Source organism: Crocuta crocuta, unplaced genomic scaffold (assembly GCF_008692635.1).
Source record: "Crocuta crocuta isolate KB4526 unplaced genomic scaffold, BGI_CrCroc_1.0 scaffold288, whole genome shotgun sequence".
NCBI lineage: Eukaryota > Metazoa > Chordata > Mammalia > Carnivora > Hyaenidae > Crocuta > Crocuta crocuta.
Window position 1 is genome coordinate 4,276,102 of NW_027532607.1, and position 26,126 is coordinate 4,302,227.

General features: G+C 55.0%; 1 protein-coding gene across 1 annotated transcript in view; it reads right to left on the reverse strand.

The window, feature by feature from the left end:
• The window catches only part of CACNG4 (calcium voltage-gated channel auxiliary subunit gamma 4), a gene marked incomplete at its 5' end in the record, with an annotated part of 61,229 nt that overhangs the window by 34,833 nt on the left and 270 nt on the right, over nt 1-26,126 (reverse strand). The gene's annotated exons all lie outside the window — the stretch shown is intronic.

Below are 26,126 nucleotides of genomic sequence, written 5' to 3' on the forward strand. Positions count from 1 at the left end.
TGCCTCCGAGGGGCTCCCACGGGTGGTTCCTACCTGACTCCCCCCTCCCCCGCCGTGGGAGGCAGGCTGCTTCAACCTGTGTTCTTTTAAATGTTTGTTTTTGAGAGAGACAGAGAGAGAGAATATGAGCATTGGAGGGGCAGAGAGAGAGGGAAGCACAGAATCGGAAGCAGGTTCCAGGTTCTGAGCTGTCAGCAGAGTCTCATATGGGGCTCGAACTCATGAATCGTGAGCCGAAGTCAGACGCTTAGCCGACTGAGCCACCCAGGTGCCCCTCAAGCTGTGTTCTAATACTAATCCCCTCTGTCTGAGAAAGGTGGACATGGTCGTGGACAGGGCCGGGTCCCTTTCGCGCAGTTGGGAGAACTTTCTTGTTTGACATAATCCCCCGTGCCTGAGAGAACTGGAGTGAGGCTGCACAAACGAATGAACGGTCGAACGAACGAACGAAGGAATGAATGGCTGGATGAGGTTAAGGTTTCATGTGGAAGACCACATCCGAAGTAACTGTTGAAGGATGGATGGAGTTGGGTGGGCAGTGCCTCCCTCTGCGGAGGGCCCCTTGACATCCCAGCCGGCGTAGTGGGAGGGAGGCTGGGAATGTTGGGCAGACAGTGGAATTTCAACCCGGAATCCTCTTAAGGGGCAGAGAAAGCTCAGCCTACAGCTCCGTGCCTCCGTACCTCTGCTTTCTGCGCTTTGACGCCAGAGCCAGCCCTGGTCCCCAGCGGGCAAGATGCTTTCCTGATTGTTCACCAACCCAAGAATCATCAGCATGGGCTTCAAGCTGCCAGGTCACGTCCAGGGCTGATCCTTGGGGGCTGTGTAGGGAGGCGCATTCCCCTTGTGAGCGAGGACACCTGGCCTGTACGAGGTTCTTAGGGTGGTGATGACAGAACACGCTGAAGGTGCCAAATGGAGCAGCGAGTGATCTCACAAGAGGAAAGACCCCCAACCTGCACACTCCCTGCTGCTCAGCTCAGCACAGGAGGGGGAGGCCGCCCTTCCTAGGGGATCTGGCCTCTGGCGGGGGAACGGCCCTCACACCGTATGCCGAGGAAGACCTTTCCAAAGTGTTTTTTGTTCTTTCGGTTTGGGGATCTTATTTCATCTCCACCTTCCACCGGGCAAGGCTGCAGTGAGTGTTCCCACTCCAGACAAGGCGAGGGGGGCAGCAGAAACGGTGAGGCCAGGGGGCGCCTGGGTGGCTTAGTCGGTTAAGCGTCCGACTTTCGCTTGGGTCATGATCTCGCGGTTCGTGGGTTCGAGCCCTGCGTCGGGCTCTGTGCTGACTGCCAGCTCAGAGCCTGGAGCCTGTTTCAGTCTGTGACTCCCTCTCTCTCTGACCCTCCCCTGCTCATGCTGTCTCTCTCTCTCTCCTAGAAATAAATAAAAAAATATTAAAAAAAAAAAAAGAAACGGTGAGGCCAGAGGGGAGGCTGGAGCTCAGCCATGCCTGCTGTGGCTCCAGGTCCAGGCGCCTCCACCGCCCAGGCCACGTTTTCCGCTGTGACCGACTGAACGACACTTTGCAAAGGGAAGGGAGGGAGCTCACTTACCGGGCTCCTAGCAACTGCCATGCTTGACGGTTTAACTGATCTAATCCTCAGAACAGCCCATCTGAGTCTGGTATTATTGTCCATCCTTGATAAATAAGGAGACTCAGAATTCGAGGGCGTGGAAGAAAATTCTCCAAGCTCACACCCCACGTCAGGGACACAGCCAGGACTCCCAAGTCAAGTTCAGGTGAACTTGGTGGGCAGAATCCTGACACGGTTCCTGAAATCCCCACCCGCTGGTGTGCTCCCCTCCAGTGTGGGAGGAAGCTGTGAATTTGATGATGAGCTTCCATTATATAAGACCCCACTCTGGCAGGTTGGAGGGGGAGAAGCAGAGAGACGTTCCTGCTGGCTGGGAAGAAAGCAGAGCGCCATGTTGTGAACCGTCAGTGGGGCCAGGTGGCAATAAGTGTGGGCCAACAGGCCCCTGGCTGGTGGCTAGCAAGAGACCAGGGCTTCGTCGTATGTGGAAACCAATTCCGCTAACAACCAGTGAGCCTGGAAGAGAACCCCAAGCTCCAGAAAGCCTAGCTGACACCTTGATTGCAACCTAGGGAGGCCCGAGCAGAGGATACGGCCAAACTGGCCCGCACTCCCAATCCACGGGAACTGTGAGATCATAAATCCTTGTTGTTCTCAGCCCCTAAGCGTGTAGCTAATTTGTTAAGAAAAGCCTAGAACGCTAATACATTTCTCATCTAAACAAGTCCATGTGGCCTTCAGTAAGCTCAGTCTGGTCTTGAAAATAGCCATTGACCCAGAAAGAAATAAAAATATTCATGTTGCCTTGGAAAATGATTTCAGCTCTCTGAGAATCAGTTTCCCCAGTTTTAAACGAGAACAGTTAACGGTGCCGACGTCATGGGGTTGGTGGGGGTGGGAGGGTTCAATGAGACGAGGCATATTCTTTTTTAGCCTACAGAGTGAGCTGACAAAGTCACATTTCTTTTATTTCAGGTTACCCGCTCTTGGGAGTGTGACGTGAGAAACATTTCAGGGGGCTGGCTGATTCGGTGGCCATGAGCAGGGTGGAATTAATTTCCCTGGATTCGTTTCCGAAGCCCTCTGTGATGAAGCACAACAAACGAGATGACTTAAAACCAAAGAGACTGATTCTCTCACAGTCCTGGAGGCCAGAGGTCCAAACTCAAAGTATCAACAGGGCTCTGCGTTCTGGAAAAGAGCGAGGGAAGAGTCTTCTTCATGCCTTTCTCGTCGCTTCTGGAGATTTGCCTGCAACCCTCAGCGTGCCTTGGCTTGTAGCTGCGTCACTTCGGGCTCTCCCTCCAGCTTCACGGGACCTTCTCCCTGTGTGCCTCGTCTTCTTCCAAGGACCCATGGATGTGGCTCACATCACACCCCCATGGTGAAGACCCTGGTAGTAAAAGGCCCTTGACTTCCTCTCTTCTTACCAACTCTCCAGCCTCTTCAATGCCTTGCATATGACGGAACCAGAAATGGGAAGCTTCCGCCAATGAATTTCTGGAACGTTCTGGCCTGAGGGAGGTTCCCCCGCCCTCCCTCCCCTCAATGATGTCCTGTATCCCTTGGGATTCTCTGGGCAGGAGCAGAGACCATGCGCAGTTCTCCTGCTGTCTGAGTGGCAAGATGCAGGAGGCGAAGGGGTGACGGAGGTGGCAGGGGGGAAGGGGGCAGGGGCCCTGGCGGGAGGCCAGGCTACGCACCGTCTCGACGGGCAGATGCCGCAAAGTCCCTCACGATGGAGCTGGATTTCTAAGGAAAACAGTAGAAGCTGCTTCCTCACTTCAAAGAAAAACTGGCGCTGCAGATTCTGGGGCTTTCTCCCTTCCCAGCTCCTCCATCCTCTCTCTCACTGAGGGCAGTGGAGGAGGAAGGTGCATCTGTCCAGTGGCTCAGATGAGCAGGTCGACCGAGTCACTCTGACCCCTGAGGCCTGTGCTACAGTGTGGCTCTTCCACCACAGCAACCGGAGGGCACGGGCTGCAGACATCCATGGGCGGCAACACTGCTCTCTCTCTCGGTGCAGAGCTGCGACATGCACGGACCGGGGCGTGTCCAATCGCAGCAGGCAGGTGCCACACGTGGACCAACGGTAAACACTGCTCTCCACCTACGCCGGCAGCGATTACCCCTGCATCCCAGGGAACTACACTTCCCAGGCTCCTTTGCCCGTGGTTTTCTGGTAGTTTTGGCCAATAGGGGGCTCTGATGGAAGATGAGAAGGTGCAAGGAAGGGAGAAGTCAGGGTATTTCTCCCTCTCTTCCTCGGACGGTGTTAGTGGCGGTTACCGTATCTCCTCTGGGGGTCCAGCTCCTTCTGGAAAGTCCTTCTCTTTGTGGTCCCAGTCTGGTCCATGACCTAAGCACTTGCTGGACAGGCTGGCCTCTGGTAAAACCATTTCCTTTTGTTTTCATTTCACTGCAGGGGTGGAAGGGGTTTCCCCTGTTGCTCACGTCTGGATGCCTCATGATCCNAACTCTCTTTATTAAATTTCCTCAGTCTGAAAGACATAGGGTTGCTTTTGTTTTTCCTGGATGGACCCTGACTGATAGAGTAACAATAACACCCATTTATTAGACACTTAGAATGTGCCAGCGACTCTTCCAGGCAGTATCTCCTTGAATTCTCACAGGGGTAGAGGATGAGGATGATATAGTGATTCCATTTTGCAGACAAAGAAAATGAGGCTCAGAGAACTTAGTTAACTTGCCCAAGGAGAATCCTCCATTGGAACCCAGCTGTAATGGAAAGAATGCAAGCTTTGGGGAAAATCTCATTTAACCCCTCTGAGCTCAGGGAAGTTCCCTAAGCCTGTTTCCTAGTTCTAGAACATTTTCTTTTTTTTTTTTTAACATTTTTTATTTATTTCTGAGAGAGAGAGAGAGACAGCATGAGCAGGGGAGGGTCAGAGAGAGAGGGAGACACAGAATCTGAAGCAGGCTTCAGGCTCTGAGCTGTCAGCACAGAGCCCGACATAGGGCTCGAACCCATGAACTGTGAGATCGTGACCTGAGCTGAAGTCGGACACTTAACCGACTGAGCCACCCAGGCGCCCCTAGTTCTAGAACATTTTCATCACCCTAAGTGGAAACCCCACACCCACTAAGCAGTCACTTCCATCCCCCTCTCCCCTGAGCCCCTGGCAACCATTAATCTGCTTCCTTTTCCATGAATAGGTTAGACATTTCCTATAAATGGAAGAATATAATATGAGGCTGTTAAGGGTTGAATTGTGTCCCCCGCTTCCCCGAATTCAGATGTTGAAGTTCTAACGCCCCAGAACCTCAGAATATGACCTTATTTGGAAAGAGCCATTGCAAAGGTAGTTAAGAAGGCCTTTAGGGTGGGCCCCCATTTGATAAGGGGGAAATTTTGACACAGCCACATGCACACAGGGAGCAGGCCATGGGGAGATGAAGACCGAGATCTACAAGCTAAGGAACACCACAGATTGCCAGAGGAGAAGCACAGAACAGTCTCCCTCACATTGTCAGAAGGAACCAATCCAGCCACACCTTGATCTTGGACCCTGGTCTTCTGTGCTGAGAGATGACTAGTTTCTGGTGTTCAAGCCTCCCAGTGTGTGGAACTTGGTTATGGCGGCTGTGGCTTTTGTGGCTGGCTTTTCTGATGTCACATAATGTTTCAGGGCTCACCCATATTGTAGTAGCGTGGCTGGTCTCCATATTCTGGGTCAGTCAGGGCTTAGCTCTAGAGTGTTGATAGCAAGGGGTCTGTAGACAGTAAGAGGGCAGCAATGTTCTCTCTCCCATGGGACAGAGACATGACTAGGGTGGGGGCGCCCAGCTGCCATGTGTGAACTTTCCAGAAATGTAGCTGAGGTCACACCTACGGGATTTTGGGGTACAGAGCTACCAACATCTTGCTGAGGAAAGGTATCAGCCTGTGTGGCTCCTCTCACTGCCCCAGAGATGTTCCCGGCTCTCACCTGCCTCCAGGGGCTGGGGGTTGCTTCTCAGTGTGGAGGGTGAGAGTGTGGTGTCCAGAGCCCGACTGCCTACGTGCACATCCCAGTGCCAGCCCTGCCGCCTACGGGCCCTGCCAGTTGTGACAGTGACTTCAACTCGCTGTGCCTCAGTCTCCTCATCTGTAAAATGGGGATCATCAAATGGTGAAAGAATCAGCTAAGACACCGGAGCCTTAGTAAAGTCTGGTCCAACCTGTAAAGGCCTCGCTATCCCCCACGTGTGCCTCTGCTCTGGCCCAGAACTGTCTTGGTGGCCTCATCACAAAGTCTGATGTTCCTCCCAAGTGTCCTGCCTGCCTGGGTGACACACCATTCGCCCAGCACGCCACCCCCTGCTGTGATGGGTTCCCCTCTGCGTCCGCATATCCAGTCTGTCTCCATGATGGATCTCACGTCCACGCTCTCTGCTCCACCCTATCATCCTATTCAGAGACCATCATCCTGGTCTGGACTTTTCCAGTCTTTTCCTATCAGGTCTCCCTGCCTCCAGCCATACTCCATCCACTCCATCCTCTGCATCCTCTGTGGTAGGGCCACAGTGAGCTCTCAAGACGCAAGTCAGGATCTGGATGCCACCCCCAGCGGAGCCCTTAATGGGCAGCTCTTGCCAGGAGGGCCAAGTGCGGGCTCCTGAGCACAGCATGCAGGACTCTAGCTTCCGGCCATGACTCTCTCCCCCAGATCCCAGCTCCCGGGTCTCCTCTCATACTGGGACTTTTGTTCCAGTGGTCCCAAATTTCTTCAGCGTTCCAGAAGACACCCCATGTTCTAACTCAGGACCGGGAACACGGTAGTCACTCAGTAACTACGGAATGCCCGTGTGCCTGTGCTGGTGCTCTGCTGAGATCCCTCTTCTTCTCATTCTCTTAATGAACTCACATTCATCCTTCAAAACGGGCTCAGATGACCTGTTGTCTAGAAAGACGCCTATGACCACACCCTATGGTGTGTGTCTTCCTCTCCCCACACCCTATGGTGAGGGTCTTCCTCTCCCCACCTTGTGTGACGACAGCTCCCTGAATACGCACTGATTCCACACTTCCACGAGGAATTCTAGTGCATTTGGCTGTCTCTCCGCCTCTCCCCTTCCTACTGGGCAGTAACTGCCTCTAAGAACAGGGCAGGACTCCCTTCTCCACCCAGGTCTTCAATAAAATGTCTGCTGAAGGATGAACAGAGGAGTGAATGAATGTGTGAATGAATGAAGACTGCCTTCATTAAAATGTCTCTTCAATAAAATGTCTCTGATGAACAGAGGAGTGAACGAATGTGTGAATGAATGACGACTGTGCCTCTGTACGGTCAGTTTCCCCCCGACTGAAGACCTCTACATGATCTGCAAGACACAGCCAATGGCACCACCTCTGGGAAGCCTTCCCTGACTTCCTCAGGCTGATGGAGGTCAGGTCCCTCTGGGATTGATAGACCATGACAGGGATCCCAGCAGACCCGAGCGCAGTCCCCACACTGGTCCACATGGTAGCCGGGGGTACCCTGTTGGAACCGAGGGAAAAGCTTGCCAGCCTTCTGCCCTGAGCTCTCTAGTCCTTCCAAAGGTCAAGTCCTTACTGGCGGTCACAGTCCCCTCTCTGACCAACATCTGCTCCCCAGTCTAGCCACTCTGGCGTCAGAGAGGCTTGAGCAGGGCTGTGATGCTTGCTGTCCCCTCTGCCTTAAACGACTGTCCCCAAGACCTCTGCACACCTCGCCCCCTCACCTCTTCCAGGCTGACTCAACTGCCTCCTCCCAGTGGGGCCCACTCTCCTGACTTTTCTTGCTAATTGTCTGGAGGGAATATAATCATTATGTGAACTGCTGTCTATTTTACTCACCGCTGTGAAGGAAACGTAGCCCACCATCTAGAACACTGCTTGGTAAGTACTAGGCACTCAGTAGACGTTGCCAAATGAAGGGATAATCTTTGCGTGCCCAGGACTCAGTCTGGGGTCTGGTTTTTAAATTCTCAGGAAGTACTGGGGAGGCGACGAGGAAAAAACAAAAATTCTCAGTGAGTAGTTGAGGATTTGAATAGAGACTCGGAAATCCCGGGTGGGGGTGGCGGTGTGCTGGGGGAGCTGGGCCAGTATGGGGGCCGGAAGGCAGGGTAACCAGTGATCTCTCAGAGTCCCAGTTGCCCGGTCGAGAGAACAGTTTCAGAGAAGCAAAGTCACTCTTGGCCCTGGGGCCAGACCCTCCTCACCTAACACAGGCCAAGCTTCTGCTACCCTGAGGGTCAGCGTGCGTGCTGGGCGCAGGGGAGCCTCTCCATAAAGACGAGGCCTGTATGGGGTGAGTCGGGCGCTCAGCTCGCTGCCAGCACAGGCTCCGGCCCAATAACCAGGGCAGCCCTGGGGTGGGCACAGATTCTTCTCAGAGGAGGTGGGTGCAGCGCCGTGACCCGAATAGCGCACAATGCAAGTTCAAGTCAAACTCCGCCTCCCCTGCCCTGCCGTCTGAGGCCGACGGGACCCACATCTCTGCGGGGTTGAGAGCGTTCCATGAGAGGCTCTGAGTCAGGGGGCGTGCACGGGCGGAAGGGCTCGTGGCCTCCGAGTCACGCAACCCGCGGGCACGGGAACATCTCTTTCAGGCCCAAGCAGTGTTCCCAAAGGGCTGGGTGCAAACATAATTGCTGAATGAAAGAACAGATGAATGAATCACTGAGTCTCCAGAGCGCAGCAGGGGCTAGGTGCACATATTCCCAGGGGGTATTTATTTGCTGGATTCACTAGAACTGAAGAACACACAGGCCAGCAGGTGGGGATCAATGGCGGCTGGTAAGGGCTGGTGACAGGCCACCTGAGGGCTCTTTGTCACCTTGGACCTGTATTTGTTTTTTGTTTTTTTTTTTTTAAAGCTTATTTATTTATAAGAGGGGAGGGGACGGGAGAGAATGGGGGGAGGGGCAGCGAGAGAAGGAGACAAAAGATCTGAAGCAGGCTTGGTGCCGACAGCACCGAGATCACGAACCATGAGATCATGACCTGAGCCGAAGTCAGATGCTTAACCAACTGAGCCACCCAGCCGCCCCTGTTCTTAATTTTGATTGAGGATAATACACCGAGACCAATCCTGAGCCCAGCTCAATGAACATACGTCTACATTCATGGAACTTCCATCCAGATCAAGGTACAGAACGTGGTCACACACACGCCTGGGGCTCCCTCTCACCCCCTTCGTCAATTCTCCACGATGAGGAGGCACGTTGCCGACTTCTATCGCCCTGGATTAGTTTTGCCTGCATTTGAACTTGGTATGAATGGAAGCCTCCAGTCTGATCAAGACTCTGTTTTTCTACCCTGCTTTTTGTGAGCCAGCCGTTGTCACGTGAATGCCAACAATCAGAACCTGTGCGTGAAAGTCTGCTGGCAGGTGGTGTCCTCTGCGAAACGTGGGCTGTGGGGCCTTGAAGCGCATGGTTAATGTCTCCTTCAAGGAGCTGTGTTGAGCAGAATGAGTTTTCACCTTCTTCGCCGAGAGCACCCAATCTTGAGAGCCGCCTTCGGCCTGACAGCAGAATCTTTCCTCCGCAGGCTGCATGAGTCAGACTCAGCGCTCTGCATCGTGCACTGCTCTGGTCACGACGTTGTGCCCACCTCTTCCGAGAAGCCTGCCGTGCCAGCCTGGCTCACAGCCAGCATGTGGCAAACACCGGGCTGCAGCTGGAAGACAGGTCCTACTCTCTCTTGACAGCCAGCCCCCCTCCCCACTAGTGGCACGGCGGCCTGCATTTTGGCCCCTAGGCTCCTAGGCTCAGTTACAGACACTCCGGGATATTTACAGGACACAGAGCCATCCGACGCCTCCCCTCGGGAAGACGAGGCTGCTCTCTCCCTCGACATGCATCAAGCATGGGACGGTTTTTCACACGGGGCTGTAGAAAGAGCTGGAAGTGAGTTCGGGGAAGCAGAGAGCAGGGCGCACATGTTGGCCTATGTCCAGGCCGGTGAGCCTGCCTTAGTCTCTCCACCCCCAGTAAGGGGAGTGTTACTCATGTAAAGAGATGAACTCCACGAAGTGCCCGCACATTAGAGGTTTTCAGAAGATGTAGCTACTGCTACCACGCATGGCTCAGCCATGAATGGGATGGGATGTGAGGCTAGACCATCTGACTGTGCGTTCTGTTTTCACCAGTGTTGGCTCTGCGGCCTTGGCCAAGTTACTTCATTTCTTCTCCCCTCAGTTTCCCCATCAGTACAGTGAAAATAGTGATAGTATTTACTTCACAGTGAGGAGTAACTAAATCAATGTATAGAAAGTGCCTTGTGGGCACCTGGGTGGCTCAGTTGGTTAAGCCCCTGACTCTTGATCTTGGCTCAGGTCATGATCTCATGGTTTGTGGGACTGAACTCCACATTGGGTTCCATGCTGACAGTGCAGGGCCTGCTTGGGACTCTCTCTCTCTCTCTCTCTCTCTCTCCCTCGACCACTCATTCTCTCTCTCCCTCTTCCACTCATTCTCTCTCTGTCTCTCCCATTCAAAATAAATTTAAAAAAACTTCTAGAGATGCCTGAATGGCTCAGTCGGTTGGGTGCCCGACTTCAGCTCAGGTCGTGATCTCACGGTTTGTGAGTTTGAGTCCTGTTTAGGCTCTGTGCTGACAGCCTAGAGCCTGGAGCCTGCTTCAGATTCTGTGTCTCCCTCTCTGCCCCTCCCCAACCCGAGCTCTGTCTCTCTCTCTCTCTCTCTCTAAAATAAACAAACATTAAAAACATTCTTTTCTAGAGAGCTCGGGGCCATTCCTGGAACACAGTAAGCACCATGTGAGTGTGCTATGCACGCACTCTCTCTTTTTTCCCGTAATATGCCTGATTAACCAACAGTTCATTAAATAATTACTAAAGTAGTATTAAACCATGGCTATTATGGTGATGTGATGAGATGAGACAACATATGGAAAGTTCTGAAAATGATACATTTAGTGCCTGGTACTCTCACTCTTATTATTATTATTTTTTAATTTGTAATTTGGATCCTACACAGAGAAGTAGGTGGGAGAGCATGGGATGGATAAGCAGGTGAGGGTGGAGGGTCCCAAGGGCACTGTCAAGGCAGGGAAGCGCTGGCCTGGATGCCTACGTGCTCATGGGCAGCACAGTACCCCCTCTGTGATAAGTGGGGAGGGTCTCCCGAGGGTCTCTGCACCTCTCCCTTCCCAGGGTGCTCTGCACCAGCAGACAGGCCATGGGGGCATGTTGACCGAAAGCCAGAAACTGTCTAGAGAAAACAACGAGGTTTAAAAACAAGCAAAACAAACCAGAGGGGGGTGGGGAAAACCCAGGTAAATTTCCTTCCCGATCCTTCAGAGACGGGAGGATTGAGGGAGGACGTAAACACCACTTCCAAGAGCATGAAGGACTTTTAAGGGCGGAAGATGAGTGCTTTGTTTTCAGCTCCGGGAAAGACTGAACGAGAAGGAACAAACATGACCATCAGAGGCACAGCGATTCTGATGAGGATCGGGGAAGAGCCGTCCAGTCTGAGGCTGGGCCTCTCAGCCTCGGGCCGCTGGGCTTGGGACCTCACGGTTGCCTCTACGCATCAGCTTGCACCCCCTTCTTAGCTAAGACCGCCGTGAACAGCTAAGGACAGCACTGATGAGCATCTGGCCACAAGGACACCTGGGCGCTGGCATCGCCTGGCATTTGAAGGGTCAACTGACTCACTGCCCCAAAGAGCAAGGTGGTGCTGTACAGGTCACAGTGGGAATTGCCTTTCCTCTAGCACCTGCATGCAAAGACTTCTAATGAATTTACACGAACGGAATTGGCAACAGAAAATATCTGAGACAGAAGAACGCTTTATTTTAAAGCATTTTGAGGATTTCTTGGTGCAATGAGGCATGCCTAAACTTGCCAAAGGGCAATTTTTCTGAAAAGGGAAGGGAAGGGAAAAGGAGGGGAGTGGAGGGGAGAGAAGAGGAGAGGAGGGAAGGGGAGGGGAGAGGAGAAGTGAGGGGAGGGAAGGAGGGGGGAGGAGAGAAGAGGAGAGAAAACAAAAGAAAAGAAGAGAAAAGAAAACAAAAGAAAAGAAAATTCTGTTCAAACATCACCAAATTCAGATTTTAAAAAGCCTTGGCCAGCTTGGCTCAGGCAGAAAAATTCTCCCAAAGGAACACTTCATGATACGGCTTTTATATGAAGCATATAGTTTTACATATGTGATAAAAGTTTGCCAGAGCATATATCTGGGCTTTATTTTCTTTTCGCTTACTTTTGTGGTCAGTTTGGGTACTTTTTATGGTATGAGATGGATTTCAAGGGATGGAAACCCGGTGTGTAAATTGTGCTTACAGGAACCAAAATTTCAGCTGTGGACAGCTCACAGAGGCTCTCATCCAGGAATCAATTTGGTTAGAAGTTGGGGGGGGGGGGGCTGTAATAAAAAATGGACAAAAGGTGATTGGGCATGATGCCGGGAAGCACGCTCTTGGACGTGTTTAAGAATAAAGAGAACAAACACCATCGATGCTGAATGAACCCACATACCCATTCATCTGTCTGAAGGCTGGAGACTGGCCCTGGTGCTTTTTAAATTTAAATATCAGGTTTCTATATTCCCCTCCACCCCCTGCACCATAACAGAAAATTTGAAAATGCTAGAAGTAGGCAAAAGAAATCACACATAGTTCCCACGACCACTATTTTAACATTTCGGTGAATTTCCTTCCAATATCTTTTTTTTTTTTCTGGCCTCAGAGAATACTCATGGCCCTAGTCACATCTATTTTGTACCAGATGACCTTTCCAGGTTCCACATCTATGGGTTTTTGACTCACTCAATTTGCTACTAAATAGGATTCTCCCCATGTTTAATAAACCTTCCAATAATCACAGACTTAAGATAATACATTTTTATCTAATAAATTTCTCAAGGACTTTCAAAAGCCTGCCTTGAACAGGAAGTAGGGGAGGGTATGTGCGCTTTAAATATGGTACATTGTAGGGCCATCTCGGTGGCTCAGTCGGTTAAGCCTCTGACTTTGGCTCAGGTCATGGTCTCACGGTTTGTGAGTTCGAGCTCTGCGTCGGGCTCTGTGCTGACAGCTCAGAGCCTGGAGCCTGCTTCGGATTCTGTGTCTCCCTCTCTCTGCCCCTCCCCTGCTCATGCTTTTTCTCTCTCAAAAATAAATAAATTGTGGGGAAAAAATTAAATATGGCACACTGCAAAGGGAAAGGTGAAGAAATAGAAATATAAGGCAGAAAGCAAAGGAGGGAGGGGGTGGAGGGAGGGGGGAGGGGGGAGGAGGGAGGGAGGGCTGGGGGCAGAGAAGAACAAAAGGCTTAGGCTTGGTGGGATGCTCAGAGAAGGGGACCCACAGGTTGGCGGAGTGGGTGTGGCGATAGTGGGGACAGTGCGAGTGGCTGCAACCCAAACAGGGACGCTTGGGACACGGCCACCAAGTGGGGACACTGACCCGTGTGAAGGCGGAGGCCAGGCCAGAGGCCAGGAGACGCCTCCCAGAGGGACCGAACCTCAGGGCCATGGGCCACAAGGGGCCACCAAGGTAGAAGGACAGAGACCCTGCACGCGGTGAAGCAAAGGGGCTCTTCGCCCACCAGGCATCTGGCCTTGACTCACACGCAGGAATCCTTGGGCAGAAAGACAACAAAAGCTATTTTTCATGCAAGAGGAGTTGGACATCAGGAAAAATCAGAGCCCCTTTGTATGACATGCCAAATTGCTGAAGCGAGAAAATGTCTCGGGCGAGGGCTCAGATGCGAGCCGGGAACAGCACGCTCGCCCAAGGGAACCCGGCCGTCAATGTGCGCTTGTTATCGGCGCTTTTCAGAGCGAGGGCCGGAAGCGAGCGCGGGGCGCCCCCACCCCCCCCACCGCGTGGCAGAGATGAGCTGGTGACACGGCCTTGGCTGGACTGTCTGGCCCCTGGAAGGGAGCCTGGGTGTCCTGAGATGTCCCCGGGGAATCTTCGGGGATCTGTGTTCTTTTCCTTGCTTGTGGTTTGGGCTGGGGGCTCGCCAGAATCCCTTTCCCTGAGACCCATCCTCATGGGTGCTGGTGTGGGGAGGGGGCACCCCTTCCCGTTGCCCCACGTGCAGGGCCTTCTCTGGGTTAGTAAAGGACAATCACTACCAGGCACTGGCTCATCTCGGCTCCTGTGAGCAAATCTGCACTGAAGGTGTTGCTAACACCCCAATTTGCAGGCAAAGCAACTGAGGCTCACGGACGCCGTGAACTGACCGGCTGGCGGCCCCACAGCAAGCAGGAGGCAGAGCCTAGCTTCAAAGCCCACTCACCCCGGGATCTGAACCCTCCACCCCTACTATGCCCTGCTTCCTCTCCAAGAGGCCGCGTATAAGAGCAGCTGGGAATTTCGGGTCCGTTGTGAAGCAGATGTGTGTGTTATACCCTGCTGTATTTTCCTCTGAATCCTCCTGCCGACCCGACCCTATGAGACAGGTCTCGTTAGCGCCCCCCTCCAGAGGAGGACCCGACATCCGGGTGTGCTCTGATGCTCCCTATACCTTGCCCTGTATGATCTTGTCTCCTGTGGGGTTCCCGGGAGCCAGAGGGTAAATGCCCCAAGGTCTCTCTGTACCCGCAGTGCGAGCCCGAAGCCAGGCACTGAGTGCACACCCCATAAATGCTTAACGGTGACAGAGTGTTAACGAGCACTGCCCTCCAGGGCTGCCCCTGCCTTTGAGCAGCATTGGTGGTGGCCCTTGGGGAAAAAAAACAAGACGTGAGGCCTGGTTCCAGCACCCACCTCCGCTCCCCACCCCAGTCGCCAATTTCAATGCCACCCCCGGACCCTCCAGCGCCAGCTTCCCTGTCCTGTTCTTCTCATCAAAGCCTCTTCGCAGGGCAGAAGGATGCTCAGGAGATGCTGTGTCATTTACGGGGTCCAGCGTGAAATGAAATATGCAGATTCCCCTTGTTCAAAAGTGATCAAGAATTTAAGGACGGTGACAGCAGAGCACTGAACACACAGATGAGCTCCAAGCACCCAAGTCCCCGGCCCTCGAATACAACTCTGGTGACAACAGTCATTTTACACCCTTTGCACATGACCTGTTACTGGGGTCTGGACTTTTCTAAGGTGGTCTTGATTTGAAGCTGTCTGGATCTCCCCCCTGCCCCGCCAACTCCTCAGACAAGCTAGGAATGCCAAAATTTCAGGATCTCCGTAACACCTCCAATGTTGCCTCTTACAGCAAGAACAGAAAACCTGTTGCCTGCTTTTTAGCGAGTTTTGGTTCAGAAAATACAAATGCCAGCATGGCATTGGTCCCAGGAGGGCGGGGAAAGAAGGCACCGAGGTTCAACATTCACAGCCTGACATCTCATCACAAGGGGGGGGGGTTGTTTTCATCCGTCCAGCAAATGATTTCCACATCTGTGTCTCCGGGTCCGCCTGACCTCATCCCTGCAGAGGGGTGGTCTTGCAGAGTGGGGTGACCCCCCACCCTGTGCACTCAGCCCATCCGTGTCCAGCTCTCCTGTCTCCCGTCCCCCAAGACTACTTCACTGTGGTTGGGAATGGCTCCACTGTCATTGTATCCCATTTTACAGATGAGAAAACTGAGGCTCTGAGACAAGGTTGCAGGGCATGCAGGGTAGAGCAGGATTCAAAGGCATGTCTCTTTGACCACCCCTCGCCAGCCCCGTCCTATTAACCATCACGTGGACTGGTCCAGATACCGCCTTCCATTCCTCTTTTCTTCTGGACAGTGAAGCTCCCGACCGGACAGGGGGTGTCAGAGCAGTGTGTGGGGCCAGCTCTGCAGGGTTTCGTACATCAGGGAATGAGCATGACTCAACCACAAGTGGGTTGTGGTCCCACAGAAGGGTGTCAAGCTGGGGATTGATGCTGTCTGCTTATAATTTTACAGGATCTTTCTGGCTGGGTGTGAAGGGCTGGCATGGGGCGGGTAGCAGCGCAGAGAGCAGGGACACCGGTCAGGACCCTGCTTTGGGCGTCCAGGCACGAGATGACAGCGGTTGGGAGCCAGGTGGGGAGACGGAGTGGGGAAGCCGTAGGTGTGTGCTGGGGCGGGGGCAGCGATTGCGGGAAACGGGGTTTTATCTCGTCCCTCTGGTGGCCAGTGCCGTGCCGGGCGCAGAGCGGGCTCCCAGGATGTGCTGGAGGCCGAGCTAAGCCCCGAGGGGGAGGGAGAGGAGCTGTGGGGAGGCTGGTCGCCAGCAGCCCACCCGACATGTGAGGCTACTGCCTGCCAAGGTGCCAGGGGGCAAAGAGGCCAAGCCAGGAATGTTTCCACGAGAGGCTGCCTGCGTCCTGTCCCCTCTGCAGTGCCTCCGTGGGAGCGGCCATTGTGCCTTAACAACACCTTCCCACGTCTCTTCTTCACATGACCCTGGGGGGGGGGGGGCGGCACACCAACAGAAGGATGATGCAGGGAAGAGGGAAGGAGAAGAAAGAAGGGAGGGAAGGACAGGTGTCATTTGCCAACTTGCCAGACAGGCGATCTGAGGCTCTAGGAGGTTGAAGCAGACGATCAGTGACAGACAGGTCTCCTGACCCTCATTCCAGTGTCCCCACAGCCCAGCGCCCTGTCCCTGACCATTGTAGCCCGGATCCCGCCACCCCGGCATTCACAGCTGTGGCCCCATTGCCTGCCAGGAGGTGGGAAGCGGGGACGCTTGGCCTGGGTGGCTGCCATCCCCGCCCCAGGCACCGCTTTGACGCTAGACCCTATTCCAACTCCTAACTGAGATCCCTCGGGTTCTGATCTCATGGTTCACAGAAGCCACTCGGAGCGGCTCTGCCTCTGCAAGGTGGTGGCACCACACCATGCTCTCCACTGGCCCGAACTACCCCGGGGAGGCTCGGCGTCTTCCACTTCCAGACCCTGGGGGCCGCCGTGCGGACCCGAGACCTCGCTCAAATCGGCTGCAAACTTTTATCTTCTGGGGACATCTCCAAGGTTCAGGACGCATGGAAATAGGGAGAAGGCAGTCCCTCCTTGAATAGCTACAAGATGCCAGGCACCTTGGCAGTTATTTTGCACACAACCTTCTGCGCAGAACCCTTCGATGGATTTCCCATACAACCTTCGCAACGATCCCAGGGGCTAATCTGTCTCACCGCGAAGACGCTGGCGTTTAGAGAGGTTCGCTATGACTAGCCTCTAGTTTCGAGGTTGTCTGACGAGTGGCGGAGTCTGGACTCAAACCCAGGTCCGTGTGACTTCAGGGCTGGCTGACCAATGCTGCCACTTCCGTGTGGACCAGTGGTAGCCGGAAGGGTGAGCTGGGATGAGCGGCCAGCCCTGCCCCCCTCCCCGGGGGGCCAGGAGGTGACAGAGAGGATGATGGCTGGTGAACCGGGGAGGCCGACCCGCTTCAGTTCATCAGTTTCCCCCCTGGCTCTGGAGCTGGGCTTGAGTCAGATTCCCCGTGGCCATTCCACACTCTCAGAGACGGGACAGGGGGCTGGGAGGAGGAGGGACACCTGGAGAGCAGGCTCGCCTACCTCTACCTCTATAGGCTTGGCGTGGTAAGACCCAGGATTGCTGGGTGGATGCTGCAACAGGCAACCCAGCCGCCTCGCTGAGGGTCTGCAACGCTCCGAGGTGGGGGAGGGCAGGGATTGGTGGGGGAAGGGTGAGAGCGGCTTCAGTTAAAAATCCGAAGCCCGGGGCGCCTGGGTGGCTCAGTTGGTTGGGCGTCTGACTTTGGCTCAGGTCATGATTTCACCGTTCGGGGGTTCGAGCCCTGAGTCAGGCTCTGCACTAACAGTGCAGAGACTGCTTTGGATCATCTGTGTGTGTGTGTGTGTGTGTGTGTCTCTCTCTCTCTCTCTCTGCTCCTCCCCAGCTTGCACTCTCTCTCTCAGAAAAAATATTGAAAAAAAAAGTTATAAAATCCGGAGCTCTACAAGCCAGTGTAATCTACAATCTCTGTGGCTGGAGGCATAAGTGCACCAAGAGGCCCAGGATGGAGCTGGGGCTGGATAGAAGTCGGAGGCGGGGGACGGCAGTGGGGTGACAGAGAGACCCTGATGTTTGGCGGAGCAAAAGCAATCAGAGGACTCTTTTGACCCAGGACCCCAACAGGGCAGCTCCCAGGCCCCGTCCCGGCTGCAGGGAAGCGGGAGGGCAGGGGGAAGCTGGATGCCAAGGCCAGGCGCGGCCAAGTACGGAGTCACGGTCTGCCATCTTGGAGCCGGGGTCACGTGGGGGAGGCGCTGTCTACTTTGCAAAATCCCTGCAGCTTCCCTCAGAGGGTCATCTGGATCCCGGCTCTGTCCTGACACTGCAGAGCGCCCTGGAAATGCAAAGGGACACGGCTGTCTAGCCCCTGCCCACGTGGCTACCAGGTGAAGGATGACCTTCAGGTCTCCTCACAGCCCCTGCTTACTGGAGGCTGACGGCTACATTCATCCGGCTCCTGGCCTACGCTCGGGAACCTGGCGGAATACAGAGGCCACGGGCAGGCCCTGAGTTCCTCGAATGGTGTCCCAACGAGCACAGTGTTTGGGGAACATCTACTCCATAGGTGTGTGCTGGCTACTTTCACATCTGCTGCCTCATTATCTTCTTTTCTGGACACGTGAACGACTCAGAGAGGTTAAGTAACCTGCCCGAAGCTGCACAGCTACCTCGGAAAGCTGGGATTTGAACTCAAGTCTTCTCTCCCCCAAACCTGGCTTCCTGCCTCTACGCCATGCTGCCTTTTCAACAGAGTCTATTATAATGCGATAGAAGGCGACACAGAATACATTTCTCCCAGGCCTCTGGATCCGAGACCATCTGGCTTCCCCTCAGCAGTGATTCCCTTCATTATGTGCACACTGGGCGCCTTGCATCTGGTCACGCTCTCCTCTCTGTCCCCAGCCCCAGGAAGCTCGGAGACAAGCATGTGGCCCATCTCCAGCAACACGGCCGGCCCTTGCAGCGTGCGTTTCGTGTGCTCAGTCGGACTCCGCCATCACCTTACTTTCCTGCTCTTACTTCTACATCTGTCGTAGTGCCTTGCCTACTTTGCTTTTTTCATCTTGTCCGTTTCTTCCTTTCTTTCTTTTTTGCTTGGAGGAAGAAGAACTAACTGGAGTAGAATCACGTGATGTCATTTTCACAGCTTTGGAGAGTTTTTCATACGGAGAAATTGATACGTGAGGAAAAGAACATCTCTCCTCTGGCACGGGTCCTGACTTGCAGCTCAGGAGAGAAGTTCTCTCGCAGCGCCGTGGGGGTGAGGGGCAAGAATCGCGGGGGGCTTGGGCATGGCCCTGGGGTCAGAGCCAGTCTGTTCTCTTGTTGACGCTGTTCCGGCGATCTGGCCAGTGCACATGTGTCTCTGTTGCAGTGTGTGTTTGTGGGTTAACTGTGATGGAGCTGATGAGCTGTGGCAGAGAAAGTCCCGGAGGCAGTGAGTTCCCTTCATCTTCCTGCGTTTCTGGCTGCTTTACCTGACGCTATGCTGACAGCCGGTGGCCCAGCCTTTGCCCCTCTGCCACCCTGAGGGAGGGTTGTGCCGAAGAAGCCCTAACCAGGCAGCCCCCACACCCTCTCCTGCTCCGGGGGCTGTTACATAGGAACGAGCCGTATGACCTTGGGTGAGTCACTTTGCCTCTCCAGACTTGCGTTTCCTTTGCTTCTTTGCTTGCAGAGCATGAGGATCAGGGCACACGAGCAGTTCCCATCCCCAGTGTGGACACAGGCTGGGGTGTCATGGGCAAGGTGAGGCAGGTCACCTGCAATTCATTAATCTTAGGAAGAGAACCGAAGTGAGCATCACTCATGCCACCGGTCACCTAAAGCAGATGCCAGGTCACCCTGCCAGTAGGGTAGGCTCCCTCCACATTTGTTTTCTCAAAGGAAAGAGAAATGGGTGGAGCTTCTGCCAGCTGCCAGGAGTTGGGTCTGCCCCTCCCCCCCCCCATGATGCTTCGTAGAGCAGTGGTTCTCTATAGGGGGTTGATTTTGCTTTCCTCCCACATCCCCTCCCCACACATGCCCAGGGGACATTTGGCAACTTCTGGAAGTATTTTTGGTTGTCACGGCTTGGTGGCGAGGGGCGGAGTGGGGGGGACGCTTCTAGTAGGTAGAAGCCAGAGAAGCTGTGAAACATTCCACAACACGCCGGACGGCCCCAACAGGGGATGATCCAGCCCCAAATGTCGGGGTGTTCGGGTTGAGAAACCCTGCCCGGGCGTGAGGGGCGGCTGACGATGAAGCGAAGCCCTTGGGGTGGTGATGACACATCACGGTCCCTCCTGAGATGCCCTCCTCGGTACTTTCCAACATGACTTCTGGAGGCGGGCATGTTGCATGGTAGTGCCAAAACGTGGAACCCCTAGGGGTACGTGCTTGGTGCCCTTTCCCGATCCTGGTCCTTCCTCTGGAAGCAGCAGCACTGTCTCGGAGCTGCCGTAGCCCCACATCCAGGCAGTCTTCCTGGATTCCTCACCTCCTCCTCCCCATCATTCTCTCCACTTCTCCCTGTCTCTGCTGCTGCCACTTGATCCCAGGCCGCCAGTCTGGTTCCCCCACAACAATGGCCAGGTTGGTCTCCTGGTGGCCTCCCCTGCCTTCCAGAATCTTCACTCTCCACATGAGGCCAGAAGATCTTCTTTTTTTATTCTTATTTTTTAATGTTTATTTATTTTTGAGAGAGAGAGAGGGAATGTGAGCACGGTAAGGACAGAGAGAGAGGGAGACACAGATTCCGAAGCAGGCTCCAGGCTCTGAGCTGTCAGCACAGAGCCTGATGTGGGGTTCAAACTCATGAACCGTGAGATCATGACCTGAGCCGAAGTCAGATGCCTAACCGACTGAGCCACCCAGGCGCCCCCAGAGGGTCTTCTGAAATCATAACTCGGCTCACTTTACTCTCCTGCCCAAAACTCCCGGAGCACTGATCCTAGTCTTGACCTGGAGGCCCTCCCGAGCCCCCCGCCCCCCTCCCCCCATGGTGATGGAGCCCTGCCCAGCATTTCCTGCCTCAGGGCCTCAGCTTGCCTTTTCCTCTTCCAGGAAGGTCTTCCTCCAGTCCTCCCAACAGCTCCTTCTGTCCCCTTGACTGACCGCCGCCCTCCCCGGCCCCTCTCAGCACACCCTCACTCTGTTTCCATCCTAACCTCACCAGCACCTGGAAGTGTCAGCTTCCCCAGAGCAGAGACCGAGTCTGTCCTGTCCACGGCTGTGACCAAGAGCCTCATACATGTGACACGGAGCAGGTGCTCAGTGAGCATGTGTGGAACAAATGAATAAATGGATGAGTGAATGAATGAATGAATGGAGGCATGTCCTGCAGATAGGTAACTTATAGCTCTTATGTGTGTGTCTTAGGAGAAAAACGGTGGAGAGCCACTGAACTAAGGAACCTCAAAGTTCTTCAGCCTGGAGGCTGGGGGGAGGGGGTCGTCTGGGACTTGTGTAGCAGAAAGTGAGAAATGAGACGAGTGTTCTAGATCACCCAGGTCCTACCTTCAGGTGAGGAGACAGAGGCCCACCAGGCTCTCTTACAAAGCTCCGTTTGGCTATGCTGTTCTTTGCCTCCCTTTATTTGAGACCCTGCTGCTGATGACCCGACGTCTCTTCCTCCCCTGCCCTTCTGTGACTATGTCCCCAAAGTCCCAAGTCCCCCCATCTGAGGAGAGGGACCCCAGAGATTTATTTTAAAGAGCTCGCGGCTTCCTACTGAGCCTTTCCGAAGCCCCTCACATGGGGATCCTCCAAAGCGGGCTCTATGGTGAGGTCATTAAATCAGACCACCAAGATCCCCAGTGTCTTCTCGCTGAGTTGGCTGGGTCTAGTTAAAAGGATATGGTTTTCTCTTACAAGAAGAGAGGAAGCAGTGAGGAACAAAGCAGAGCATTAAGGGAAGGTGAACAAGAGAAGGGACTGCCAGGGCTCCTTCCTGTATGATTAAAGGGTGAGCACCAGCTGGGGAGCAGGGTCAGGAATGCTGATGTTCCCCCCAAATTCATATGTTGAGGCTCTAACCCCACCCCCACCCCTGTGGTATTTGGAGGTGGGGCTTGGGGCGGGGGAGTGACTAGGTTTAGATGAGATCTTGAGGATGGAGTCCTCATGATGGGGTTAGTGCCCTTATTAGGAGAGAGCAGACAGCTAGCACTCTGGCCTGAGGGCAGAAGGACTTGGGGACCATCTGCAATCCGGAAAGCCTGATCTCAGGCTCTCACCAGGAGCGAAACCGGCTGGCACCTTGACCTTGGGCTTCTAGCCTCCAGAACTCTAAGAAATAAATGTTGCTTAAGCCACTGGGTTAATCATACTTTGTTACGGCCGCCTGAGCTGACTAAGACAGCCCCTTCCCAAATCTGCCTGGTTGGTGCAAAGGACCCCCTCTGGCTGGTGCAAAGCCAGGCGCATCGGTCCAGCCTCGACTGTGATCCAGACAGAAGACATTCTGTGATGCTCAGGCGCTGTGATCGTCTTCAGCCTCCTCTCCCACATCTATGAAAGGCAGATAATTAATATTTACCTCGAAGCGCTGTTGTCAATTACAGGAACTAATGTAGTCCTGCACAAAGGTCTGCACTCAGTGGTGGCTGTTAGTATCAACACCGGAGGGCAAAGGACAGCCCTGGGGAGAGGTGAGCAGCCAGGGGAGGCCTGCTCTGGCGGCTCTCACCTGCCCCCGCCTCACTGGACAGGCTGCCTGGGAGTTGCTGCCAGAGAAAATGAAAGCAAACAGACAGGAAAAGTTCCCAGCCTGGTGCCTGGGGTGCAGTGGGTGTGGAAAGGGCGTCATTTGAATCAAAACCTCTCTGAAGAGTCCTGTGTTGGGAGCAGTTTAAGGCCAGCACCTGCCTGGAAAGGGTTCCAAGGGTCCTGGGGGAGGAAGCCCCATCCCCAGGCCGCTGGGCAGCTGGGCGGGGCCTCGGCAGGCGAGAGCCGCTGAGAGTCACCTGTGGCTGTCCTCTCTCCCCGCTGGGCCCTGGGTGCAGTACTAATGGTTTCTTTTCCTCTGTGTGCCGTGATGGGAATTCAATCTGGGGACACTGATGTGAGAGATGCCGCCCAGGTGAGGGAGGTGGACATGATTGGGACATAGGACCCTCTGCCTTCAGGGTCCAGAATCTCTCTGCACCTCCTCCCCTCCCCCTCCCCGCCCTCCCCCAGCCAATGCCCAAGACAGAGCTGGCACAAAGCAGACACGGGGGTCAGCCCTGGTGCCGGGGCTGCCACAGTCAGGCTCTGACAGAGCTGTGGGGGTCCTGGGGCGCAGCTCCCTGGGGAGCTGGGGAGGGGAGGGGCAGGGCTGAGGCTGAACTCTGCCAGGACCAGTTATTCCGGGCCCAGGGCTCTCCTGATGGCGGGGCAGTGTCTGGGTCCCTCATGGACCCTGGCCTCCAGCGGCCCCAGTGAACACTCCGGAGCTAACAGGGGGCATGGGGGCTTGGGCATGCTGACACAAGTGGCTGCCCTGTGGGGTGACAGTCCCCTCCCCTCCCGTGTATCCACGAGGTCTTCTCCATAACGCTTGCTTCCATTCTGTACCTTGCCCGATCACAACATGCATTAGAGCTTGAACAAATGCTGCTTGGTGATACCTTTGATAGAAAAGTCCGCAAAGATTTATGACTCTTTTCCTATGTCCCCCAGCCTGGGGCTGAGTGTCACCAAAGACACAGAGAAAGAATGAGGTGGGGTTTGGGGAAGGGTGGGAGCGGGAGGCTGATTGCGAGGGGGATGGGCTAGTCCAGAACGTGGTGGAAGAAGAGAAAGAGACAGAGACAGAAAAAGACAAGAGAGAAGAGAAGACAAAAGGAGGGGAGGGGAGAGGAGAAGGGGAGAAGGGAGGAGAGGGGACGGGTGAGGAGAAGAGGGAAGGGAAAAGAAGAGAAGGGAAGGGGAGGGGAAGGGAGGGGAGTGGAGGGATGGGAGGGAAGGAAAGGGAGAGTATGTTATACAATTTGGGCATCACTTGTACATTTTCTCTTCTCAATGCCTCATGCTGCTGGCGGCCCAACCTCAGAGCTGGGCTCCACTGGGTAGTCAAGTACTTGGTTCTATTTTTAATGGCAACCTAGAAGCTGTTTGGGAAAGGGCAGGATGACATGGTGGGAAGAGCTTTGTAGTGAGACAAAGGCTCAAATCTAGCCCAGCAGCCTCCTACCTGGGTACCTCTGGGTAAGTGCCTAGCCCTCTCTGAGCCTCGGTACCCTCGGCTGCAGATGGGGGTGAAGACAGCACCCTCTCAGGGCCGTTGTGAATGTGCCAAGTAGTAGCATGCACACGCTCAGCACTCTTGAGTATTTGGACTTGTCCAAGAGAGGGTCAAAGGGGTGAGACCTAGCTCTGGGGGAGCAGAGAGAGGCTGGTGCGATGTCAGCCCTGCTGAGGCCTTAAACACACAGAGGGCTGGGCTCTCCAGGCCCTGCAACATCATTTGTGGGAAACGACCAGGAAACTGAGTCCTCTGTTTGTGCGTTGCCAGCAAGCCCTTCGGAGTCCCACGGTCACAACCAGTGCTTTGTTAGCTGCCTGCTGCAGTATTTCCAGTTTTCAGCTCAGAGGTTTGATCTTTTCATTCCCCCCCCCCCCCCCCTCCTCCACCTNAACAGGTAGAAGTTGTGCAATTGACACACAAAGGCAACAGTGAGGTGACCAGGTCCCCAGGGAGTGGGTCGGGATCACTGGGCTGCCCGGACCCCATCTGGCTGACAGGTGGAGTCATCGGAGATCTCAGGTGACTGTGCTTTTAGGAGATAAGCTGGTAGTTTCCACCCAGGTCGAGGGACTGTCACGATAGAGCCAGCGAAAACAAGGAGTCCTGAACCAGCTCTCCCAGCCCTGGGGATTGGTCCCAGGGTGTTCTAGCCTTCGGATGTGGCCTGGTTTGGGCCTCAGAACCCCTGAGCTTGGGGCGGAGTGGGGGGTGACAGAGCCAGCTAGGTTCTTATGGTGAAGTCCCCCAGATGGCAATTCCCCACCCTCCCTCCGCCAGCGGAGCCAGCTGCCCAGATCAGCTTGGGGCTCTCTTGATGAACACCGAATGCAAACGCTCGAGGCAGCTGGCAAGGTGCTAAGTGCAGCATCAATCCTAATTAGGATGAGGAATTAATAAAGGAGGCATTCCAGCCACTCTGCAGAGGCTGGGATGGCCGCCGAGGAGGAGTTCCAGTCTTCACCAGGAGACTGGAAGGCCTGGGGTCCACATGTGCATTTGGGAGGTGACAGTGACACGGCTCTCTGCGCCACGCAGAGCCTGTGAGGTAGAACGTGGGGGCTCTGCGGCCCCTGCTCTGTGTCTAATTCAGGTGCTGTGGCAGGTAGTGACGTGGGTACATTCTCCAGATGAGAAGAGTAGGTGTTCGTGATCTGAACAAGTGCACACCCAAAATGATGTTTTTCAAAAGAAAGAGGAAGGTGTGATCGTGGGCCCACTGATCCTTTGTGTGGCTGTGTTTGGCAAACTACTGATTGCACATGCCCGATCCTCCAAGACTCCACTTAGCCCTGGCATTAAACTCCAAATTGCAAAGAGCAAGGCAGCCTCGTTTGGGAGAGGATGTGGGGGGCGGAGGTGGGCAGGATTCTTGTGAGTGCAGCCTAGGAGAGAGAGAGGAAAGGGAGCAAGTTCACCCTCGCCCAGCCGACTCAGCTTTACAAAGCCTCTTTTTAGATGCCTCCAAACGCGGCCAGGAAAAGGGCCATCTCTTGATGAGCTCCCTACAAGATCCAAGCCCGTGAACTATTCGCAGGGGCCGTAGCTGCAGTAAGGAAGGCTAGGTGTGTGGGAGAACTCCCCGAATAACCGAGGGGCGGAGTTAACGCACGGGAAAAGAAAGAGGAAACTCTGTCCAAGGATATCTGAAAGGAACGCTCCGCCAACTTCCCCCATCCTTTCTCCGATCTGAAAGCCAAGCCCGAGCGGCAGACCCGTGCGCAACCTGGCTGGGACCAGACCGCCCCTCCACAGCCACCTGTTAGTTCCGGGCCCGCAGCAGGGCGGGTGGGAGGCGCTGAAGTCGGGCGCATTGCCGTTGGAGGCGTCCGGGCCCCTCCCGCGGAGGGAGCGGTCCCCACAGTCCCGGGACACCCAATCCCGGCCCCCGGAGGCATTCCAACCTCACCTCACCTACTACTCGGCTTCCTCGCGCATCTGGGGGGCGCAGCGCCCCGCCCCTCTTGCCCCGACGGGGCGGCCACGCCCCTCCCAGGCAGTTCTGGGCCCCCGGGTAGCCCCCGCGCACTCCAGTGTCCGGCCGAGGTCTCCCGCAGCCTCCCTGCCGAGGGACCGCGAGCGAGGGCTTGCTCCCCTAGTCGGGCGGTGGGGGGCCTCGGTGACGCACCCCTCCCCTCCCCACCGAGCAGGGAGGAGCGGGCCGGGGCCCCGTAGAAGAGTCGGCGGAGGAGCAGGGTCTCGGCGGCGTCAGGATCCCGCGACTGGTTTCGCCCCGAGCTCGGAGCCCAGCCCCCACCCCCACCCCTCGGCCCCNTTTCGGTGTGTTTCATTGTGTCTGTGTGCGAGGGGGTGTGCGTGTGCGTGGAGAGTTTGTGGGATCGGCTGAAGGGACCCCAAGCTGGTGCACAGCTGGCCGCGAGGGGACCCGCCCGCTCGCTTCGGCTCCTTTGTGTGTCGCGCGGAGCCAGTGCCGCGCCCACCCCCTTCCCGGCCGGCACCCCCCGGCTGGGT